This window comes from Rattus norvegicus, chromosome X, assembly GCF_036323735.1.
Source record: "Rattus norvegicus strain BN/NHsdMcwi chromosome X, GRCr8, whole genome shotgun sequence".
Lineage (NCBI taxonomy): Eukaryota > Metazoa > Chordata > Mammalia > Rodentia > Muridae > Rattus > Rattus norvegicus.
The window spans coordinates 25949892-25959424 of NC_086039.1; the positions used below are offsets into that span (position 1 = coordinate 25949892).

At 39.4% G+C, this 9533-nt stretch overlaps 1 pseudogene; it reads left to right on the top strand.

The window, feature by feature from the left end:
* The first annotated feature begins 4049 nt into the window (after window positions 1-4049).
* Window positions 4050-6149, top strand: LOC100362195 (hypothetical; annotated as a pseudogene).
* The last annotated feature ends 3384 nt before the right edge of the window (window positions 6150-9533 follow it).

A 9533-nucleotide genomic window follows, 5' to 3' on the forward strand; every position in this document is an offset into this window, starting at 1 on the left:
TTAGCAACTGGTTTGCTGTATATGGCTTTTACTATGTTTAGGTATGGGCCTTGAATACCTATTCTTTCCAGGACTTTTATCATGAAGGGGTGTTGAATTTTGTCAAATGCTTTCTCAGCATCTAATGAAATGATCATGTGGTTCTGTTCTTTCAGTTTGTTTATATGATGGATCACGTTGATGGTTTTCCTTATATTAAACCATCCCTGCATGCCTGGGATGAAGCCTACTTGATCATGGTGGATGATTGTTTTGATGTGCTCTTGGATTCGGTTTGCCAGAATTTTATTGAGTATTTTTGCGTCGATATTCATAAGGGAAATTGGTCTGAAGTTCTCTTTCTTTGTTGGGTCTTTGTGTGGTTTAGGTATAAGAGTAATTGTGGCTTCATAGAAGGAATTTGGTAGGGCTCCATCTGTTTCAATTTTGTGGAATAGTTTGGATAATATTGGTATAAGCTCTTCTATGAAGGTTTGATAGAATTCTGCACTAAACCCGTCTGGACCTGGACTCTTTTTGGTTGGGAGACCTTTAATGACTGCTTCTATTTCCTTAGGAGTTATGGGGTTGTTTAACTGGTTTATCTGTTCCTGATTTAACTTCGGTACCTGGTATCTGTCTAGGAAATTGTCCATTTCCTGAAGATTTTCAAGTTTTGTTGAATATAGGTTTTTATAGTAAGATCTGATGATTTTTTGAATTTCCTCTGAATCTGTAGTTATGTCTCCCTTTTCATTTCTGATTTTGTTAATTTGGACGCACTCTCTGTGTCCTCTCGTTAGTCTGGCTAAGGGTTTATCTATCTTGTTGATTTTCTCAAAGAACCAACTTTTGGTTCTGTTGATTCTTTCTATGGTCCTTTTCGTTTCTACTTGGTTGATTTCAGCTCTGAGTTTGATTATTTCCTGCCTTCTACTCCTCCTGGGTGTATTTGCTTCTTTTTGTTCTAGAGCTTTTAGTTGTGCTGTCAAGCTGCTGACATATGCTCTTTCCTGTTTCTTTCTGCAGGCACTCAGCGCTATGAGTTTTCCTCTTAGCACAGCTTTCATTGTGTCCCATAAGTTTGGGTATGTTGTACCTTCATTTTCATTAAATTCTAAAAATTTTTTAATTTCTTTCTTTATTTCTTCCTTGACCAGGTTATCATTGAGTAGAGCATTGTTCAATTTCCACGTATATGTGGGCATTCTTCCCTTATTGTTATTGAAGACCAGTTTTAGGCCGTGGTGGTCCGATAGCACGCATGGGATTATTTCTATCTTTCTGTACCTGTTGAGGCCCGTTTTTTGACCAATTATATGGTCAATTTTGGAGAAAGTACCATGAGGAGCTGAGAAGAAGGTATATCCTTTTGCTTTAGGATAGAATGTTCTATAAATATCCGTTAAGTCCATTTGGCTCATGACTTCTCTTAGTCTGTCTACATCTCTGTTTAATTTCTGTTTCCATGATCTGTCCATTGATGAGAGTGGGGTGTTGAAATCTCCCACTATTATTGTGTGAGGTGCAATGTGTGTTTTGAGCTTTAGTAAGGTTTCTTTTACATATGTAGGTGCCCTTTTATTTGGGGCATAGATATTTAGGATTGAGAGTTCATCTTGGTGGATTTTTCCTTTGATGAATATGAAGTGTCCTTCCTTATCTTTTTTGATGACTTTTAGTTGAAAATTGATTTTATTTGATATTAGAATGGCTACTCCAGCTTGCTTCTTATGACCATTTGCTTGGAAAATTGTTTTCCAGCCTTTCACTCTGAGGTAATGTCTGTCTTTGTCTCTGAGGTGTGTTTCCTGTAGGCAGCAGAATGCAGGGTCCTCGTTGCGTATCCAGTTTGTTAATCTATGTCTTTTTATTGGGGAGTTGAGGCCATTGATATTGAGAGATATTAAGGAATAGTGATTATTGCTTCCCGTTATATTCATATTTGGAAGTGAGGTTATGTTTGTGTGCTTTCATTCTCTTTGTTTTGTCGCCAAGATGATTAGTTTCTTGCTTCTAGGGTATAGCTTGCCTCCTTATGTTGGGCTTTACCCTTTATTATCCTTTGTAGTGCTGGACTTGTAGAAAGATATTGTGTAAATTTGGTTTTGTCATGGAATATCTTGGTTTCTCCATCTATGTTAATTGAGAGCTTTGCAGGATACAGTAACCTGGGCTGGCATTTGTGTTCTCTTAGGGTCTGTATGACATCTGTCCAGGATCTTCTGGCCTTCATAGTTTCTGGCGAAAAGTCTGGTGTGATTCTGATAGGTCTGCCTTTATATGTTACTTGACCTTTTTCCCTTACTGCTTTTAATATTCTTTCTTTATTTTGTGCGTTTGGTGTTTTGACAATTATGTGACGGGAGGTGTTTCTTTTCTGGTCCAATCTATTTGGAGTTCTGTAGGCTTCTTGTATGCCTATGGGTATCTCTTTTTTTAGGTTAGGGAAGTTTTCTTCTATGATTTTGTTGAAGATATTTACTGGTCCTTTGAGCTGGGAGTCTTCACTCTCTTCTATACCTATTATCCTTAGGTTTGATCTTCTCATTGAGTCCTGGATTTCCTGTATGTTTTGGACCAGTAGCTTTTTCCGCTTTACATTATCTTTGACAGTTGAGTCAATGATTTCTATGGAATCTTCTGCTCCTGAGATTCTCTCTTCCATCTCTTGAATTCTGTTGGTGAAGCTTGTATCTACAGCTCCTCGTCTTTTCTTTTGATTTTCTATGTCCAGGTTTGTTTCCATGTGTTCTTTCTTGATTGCTTCTATTTCCATTTTTAATTCCTTCACCTGTTTGATTGTGTTTTCCTGGAATTCTTTCAGGGATTTTTGCGATTCCTCTCTGTAGGCTTCTACTTGTTCTCTAAGGGAGTTCTTTATGTCTTTCTTGAAGTCCTCCAGCATCATGATCAAATATGATTTTGAAACTAGGTCTTGCTTTTCTGGTGTGTTTGGATATTCCGTGTTTGCTTTGGTGGGAGAATTGGGCTCCGATGATGCCATGTAGTCTTGGTTTCTGTTGCTTGGGTTCCTGCGCTTGCCTCTCGCCATCAGATTATCTCTAGTGTTACTTTGTTCTGCTGTTTCTGACAGTGGCTAGACTGTCCTATAACCTGTGTGTCAGGAGTGCTGTAGACCTGTTTTCCTGTTTTCTTTCAGCCAGTTATGTGGACAGAGTGTTCTGCTTTCGGGCGTGTAGTTTTTCCTCTCTACAGGTCTTCAGCTGTTCCTGTGGGCCTGTGTCTTGAGTTCACCAGGCAGGTTTCTTGCAGGGGAAAAGTTGGTCCTACCTGTGGTTCCAAGGCTCAAGTTTGCTCGTGGGGTACTGCCTAAGTCCTCTCCGCTGTGGCAGCAACCGGGAAAATCTGTGCCGCTCCTTCCGGGAGCCTCCGTGCACCAGGGTTTCAGATGACGTTTGGTGTTTTCCTCTGGCGCCTGGATGTGCACAGAGTGCATTCTCTTCTGGTTTCCCAGGCGTGTCTGCCTGTCTGAAGGTTCAGCTCTCCCTCCCACGGGATTTGGGTGCAGAGAACTGTTTATCCGGTCTGTTTCCTTCAGGTTCTGGCAGTGTCTCAGACGCAGGGGTCCTGCCGCTCCCGGGCCCTCCCGCATGGGAACCCAGAGGCCTTATACAGTTGCCTCTTGGGCCAGGGATGTGGGCAGGGGTGGGCAGTGTTGGTGGTCTCCTCCGCTCTGCAGCCTCAGGAGTGCCCACCTGATCAGGCGGTGAGGTCTCTCTCCCACGGGGTTTGGGAGCAGAGAGCTGCTGCGGTCCGGGATCCGCCGGTGTGGGACTTCTGGTAAACACAGGAAGTGCCCGGCCTTAGAGGAATTTTGCCTCTGTGTGTCCTTAGTTCACCAGGCAAGTTTCTTGCAGGGGAAAAGTTGGTCCTACCTGCAGTTCCAAGGCTCAAGTTTGCTCGTGGGGTACTGCCTAAGTCCTCTCCGCTGTGGCAGCAACCGGAAAGATCTGCGCCGCTCTTTCCAGGAGCCTCCGTGCACCAGGGTTCCAGATGGCGTTTGGTGTTTTCCTCTGGCGCCTGGATGTGCACAGAGTGCAGTCTCTTCTGGTTTCCCAGGCGTGTCCGCCTCTCTGAAGGTTCAGCTCTCCCTCCCACGGGATTTGGGTGCAGAGAACTGTTTATCCGGTCTGTTTCCTTCAGGTTCCGGCAGTGTCTCAGGCGCAGGGGTCCTGCCGCTCCCGGGCCCTCCCCTACGGGAACCCAGAGGCCTTATACAGTTGCCTCTTGGGCCAGGGATGTGGGCAGGGGTGGGCAGTGTTGGTGGTCTCCTCCGCTCTGCAGCCTCAGGAGTGCCCACTTGATCAGGCGGTGAGGTCTCTCTCCCACGGGGTTTGGGAGCAGAGAGCTGCTGCGGTCCGGCATCCGCCGGTTCATTTAGATTCTTTATCACTACTTCTGACTATCTCTCTCTCTGTTCAATATTTCCAATGACTTAGAAGATTGAGGATATAGTCATTTTCCAAATGGGTTGCTATACAAGAAGGTAAAATATGACATATGAAGGCTTTCTATTTGTTTCTTTACAAAAAACTCATATCTCTCATTGGGATTCAGAAAATACTAGTACCATATTCTGCAATCTAGCAAATTTGTCTGGCACCACATCATTCTACATCCTGCTTCTTTTATCATTCAAAGCATAATGGTTCTGTGGTCTGCTGCTTTAGATATGCCTTGGTAAGAAATTCGTATATTGATTCCCAATCAATTTCCATCCACTGCAGGCCCATGATCAAGTTTATTAAATTTCCCATTTGACACTTTTACTGTCTTGATCATTTTAGAAAGCACATTCCATAGGATTCTTTGGAAGAGTGCTTTGCTGACAGATAATCTATCCTTGAAATGAGATGCATAGTATTGACCACTCAACCTTCTGCATGTTCAATGACATTGACATTATGCACATGCTGGAATCACTGAATGTCTTTTCCCTATTTGCTTTCTCTGAAAGACTCATCAGGATATCTCAGTATGATTTTCTCATTTTGTTTTTAGCACACGCATTGAAATGAAGTGAAAGATCTATATAAGTTATTTTATAATAAAAATATAAAAGGTCATTTTTGAGTCAAAGGTGATAATGGCTCAGCCATAATCGTCTAGATACACTATATGTTGCATCACAATGAAGACAATTTTCACAAAGAGCAATAATGCATAAAATGTAGATACAGAACACATGTATTCATTATTCCTCATCTTTTACATACATATTGTAGTTTTGATTATATAATAAATCACCTCTACACCACACATATAGTAGGAAATAAACATTCTAACATGAAGTTTTACACCAACCTAGTTTCAATGAGAAATTTATGTTTGTGTTTGTATTGATTTCAATTATGAAATATTAAACATATTGTTCTATAGAAATGCACACTCATTAGGATAGTATCTACAGAATAGCTTGTTGAAATAAAACATGGAGATAGCAGGGGCAAGGAATGTTTACTTCATAACTGTTGGAATATATATATATATATATATATATATATATATATATATATATATATATATATATATAAAATCCTTGCAAGCAGCAAATACTGGCGCCTCTGGGAACTCGACAATAAGGTTGTCCAGCCTTTTTACATTGGACTCTGGGAAGCTTATTACCACTGAAACCATAATTCTGGTACACAGTCCTGTCAACTCGACCTGGACAATTTCACCTGAATTTCGATGTGCACAGAACCTGATATTAATGGCAATGGTGATAAAACCTGCTGTTGTGATTTTTATCTCAGCAGCCATTAGGGTCAGCATAATCGAAGCCTCAGTCCCTGAGATTCAGATAGTGTGTTACAAGTGCTCTGTCTTAATTCTGATCATCAGTTATTGTTATTTCTGTTACCTGGAATCATGTAGTAGATCTCTATGGCAAAACCACCATTGACGTTCCACCAAACTTTCCAGTAAAGAAAGAAGCCCTGATAAAGAAACAAAGCACTTATGTGTTTCCAGTAGGGCTTCTCACAACCACCCTGTCACTCATTGGTGTGATTACATTCCTCTTTAAGATCAGGTCATTGAAAGTTCAGAGTAACCTGAATGCCCAGCGTGCTTCTAAACAGGCTGATGACATGTCCATAAATGAGAGTTCTGTTGTTTGAAAAAAGTGCCAGGAGACTCCCTGACAAAATTTCCAACACCCACACAGTGCTACTGTAATCACACACTTATTCAAAATTAAATATCACATTGCTTTTCAGGGCATGTCTGAAGCTTTTATCTTCTTCTTCATGATGATGGTGCTGCCTTCCTTAAAGTATTCACATCCTAAACTCTGCATTCCAAGATGATGTGTTCAGGCATAAATCAGAGAACCAAACCTAGGTTAGAGATTTGTTTTTAAATAAAAACACCACACAGGCATTGAAGCATTCATCAGGGTGGGGATAATTAACACCTAATGTGTTTTGTATGCAGGGCAGTACTACCAGCCTTTTAGTACTGCTGAAAGCTCTGCTTTCTTTAACAAAGGAAGACAAACTATTCACTGAGTATTCATACTGCTCTCAAGTATCCCACCATATGGCACTTTCTGAAATGCTCAATCATTTCCAATATGTTGTGATGAAGTAAATTCTTCCCTGTGGGGAACAACGGGAAGGATTTGGCCACAATTCATTTGTATGGAAGCCCTTTTAAGGTTAGATTATTAGGCTAAATTATGTTATGTTCCAAATAATGCCCTGGACTACTCAATACCAAAAAGTGAACAAGTGCTCCCACAGAATTAATGAACTACCTCTTGAAACTAGAGAGATGGTGGAGGGAGCTGATGTTCTAATTCAGCAATGGAAAGAAAGAGCCAGCAAAACAAGGGAAAGTGTCAGGACATTATGGTCCAGGGAATCTTGAGTCTCTGATTGACTAGCAATTACTCTCTTTCTGCAGCACTGACTGACTGGCAACCAGATTGTTTATTTATACAGGTTTCCAAGAACAAAGACAGACTACTGAGTATTCAAGAAGTAGATATTATCCGTTTGATTTTTCATTATATGACCCGGGTTATGAATTAAGCCACGTTTGGTAAGTACAAGCAGAACACATTTTATTTTATTATCATTCTGATGTCTCTAATTAAAAGACACTAAAGGTTTTCTTTTCCGCACCAAATATATTATATGACAGCTTCATTTTAAGCCTGTGGTATTTCTAGTTTTAAAGCACCCAGAAAAACAGAAATTGTCTGAAAGAGTATTTTTATGAGTAGCAAATAGTAACATCTAATTTCTTTATTATATGTTTCCTCATCTATACTATAAATACGAAAATTTTATTTTGTCAATACCTCTTATTTACTGGGTTCTATTGCTCTAGGGTGTATATACTATATAACCCTCTCTCTTTAAATTATGCTTTCAGAGAGTTCCAAGTGTGTTTTAATGGGAGGCCTTGAATCAGTAAATTAATGTCCTGTTTTATCAGGGGTTGGCATTTATCTCTGTTAATCCTATACCAATTGCACTGTTTGTGTTTGTTCTGGGTCAGATAGGCCAATAAGATCCCTGGAGTAGTATCTTCATCAAATCATAAGAATCTCAAGGACATAAGTAAGGAAGACTTCACAAACAGGGTCAGATAATGTTAATTTTAGTTTTTTCCTAGAATTATGCCAACATAATTCTCTCAGGAAAAGACATAAAATGAATGATAATGCAGAATGTCCTCAAGAATGTAACAAACGAACAGCAAAATCCAAAAGTGAGAGTTTGTAGCACAGTAATTGTAACATTCACATCAGCTTTGCTCAAAGAGGGTCAAACAGTATTACTGGCTTCCCGAATCTCAATGTTTTCAGGGGATATGGTGTGACACATAAGTTTAGATGTATTATCTTATAATATCCTTCTCTCCTTGGTTGGAGGACATTGATGATTTAAAGTGACATATTTCTCTACATTTTCCATTTAGTCATCACAAGTGTGTTAAGGTGGCTGCAGATGTGGCCAATGACTGCCTGCTGAGGTGGCTAAAGGTTTACACTGCTTCATAAAAAGGATCAACAATCAGAAAGGAGTAATGAATAAGTGTAATTGATAGAACCCTTAACACAGTCATGGCTGTCTTCCTTAGTACTTTGTTCACATTCTTCAGCAGGGTCAGTTTCTGTGAGTGTGTTTTGCTGTGTGTTTATTTACTCTGCATGAATTCTGATATCTAATGTCCTTGCCCCAAACCCACTGTATTCATTGAATTAGTAAGAAAACTCTTGACACACACAACACAAAATAGGAAAGCTTTTAGTCATGGAATTTCTGTGCAGGTATGGAAGTCAGTCAGAGTAAACATTTTTATGTTATAGGTAAATCCTGAGAGTTTTTGTCCAATGGTATTGTCTAATTCATTGTGGGAATGTTTAAAGTATGAGCAGCAAAAAAAAACCCTGAAGAAAGGCAAAACATAAAGGGATAGTGGAAGAGAGAACAAAAGCAGGGGTGACAGCTACAGGTCCAAGAGAGGGAGAACAAATGTTACTGACTCGTGCCCTAATTAGAAAGTAATAAATATGTGATTGTCACTGACAGACAAAAAATACTAGTGTTCTGAGCATGTGAATAAGCAACAATTCCCAAAACTGTAAGACACAAAGGATGTAAAGCTGTGTATTAGAAATGTTGGGTTGCATATTAACACTGAAAGAGAAAATTATGAGCTTCAGAAAACAAAATAATAAAAAATGCAGATTTTATCTGAACATCTACACACAGTTCCCATCAATGGGATGAAGGGGACACCAGAATTCTCCTTGGATATATGGGTCACAATTTAGGTAGTCTCCCTTGTGTGCACCAAATTTCATCCCCCCTTCTTCCCTTAATGTTTAGTCCATCCAGCTACCTTATATTGAATAGTATGCTTTTCCTATTCCTAAATTCTTTTAATATTTTATAACAGTTGCAAATTCATGGGCAATGGATATTCACAGAACATTCTTCTATAAATGAGCCACAAGTAATTTTCTAGGTCATCCCATTGATAGTTTTGCAGGATATAGTAACCTGTGTTGGTAGTTGTGTTCTCTTACAGTCTGCAAGACCTCTGTATAAGCTCTTCTGGCTTTTAGGGTCTCTTTTAAGACATCCGTTATAATTCTGATAGGTCTGCATTTATATGTTACTTGGCCTGTGTTTCTTACAATTTTTAATATTCTTTCTCTGTTCTGGGCATTTAGTGTTTTGATTATTATATGAGTACAGGATTTTCTTTTCTATTTCAATCTATTTGGTGTTCTATAGGCTTTGTGTGTGTATGTTTATGGCCATTTCTTTCTTTAGATTGTGGATGATTTCTTCTATGTTTTGTTGAAGATATTTTCAGGTACCTTGAGCTGAAATCTGTGGTCTCTTCTATTCATATTACTCTTAGATTTTTGTCCTTTCATTCTGTCATGGATTTTCTGGATGTTTTCTATTAGGAGGTATTTTTGTTTGTTTGTTTGTTTTTCTGTGTTGAAATTCCTTTTAGCATTGTGTTAACATCTTCTAAGGTATTTTTATCCCTCTGGTTGG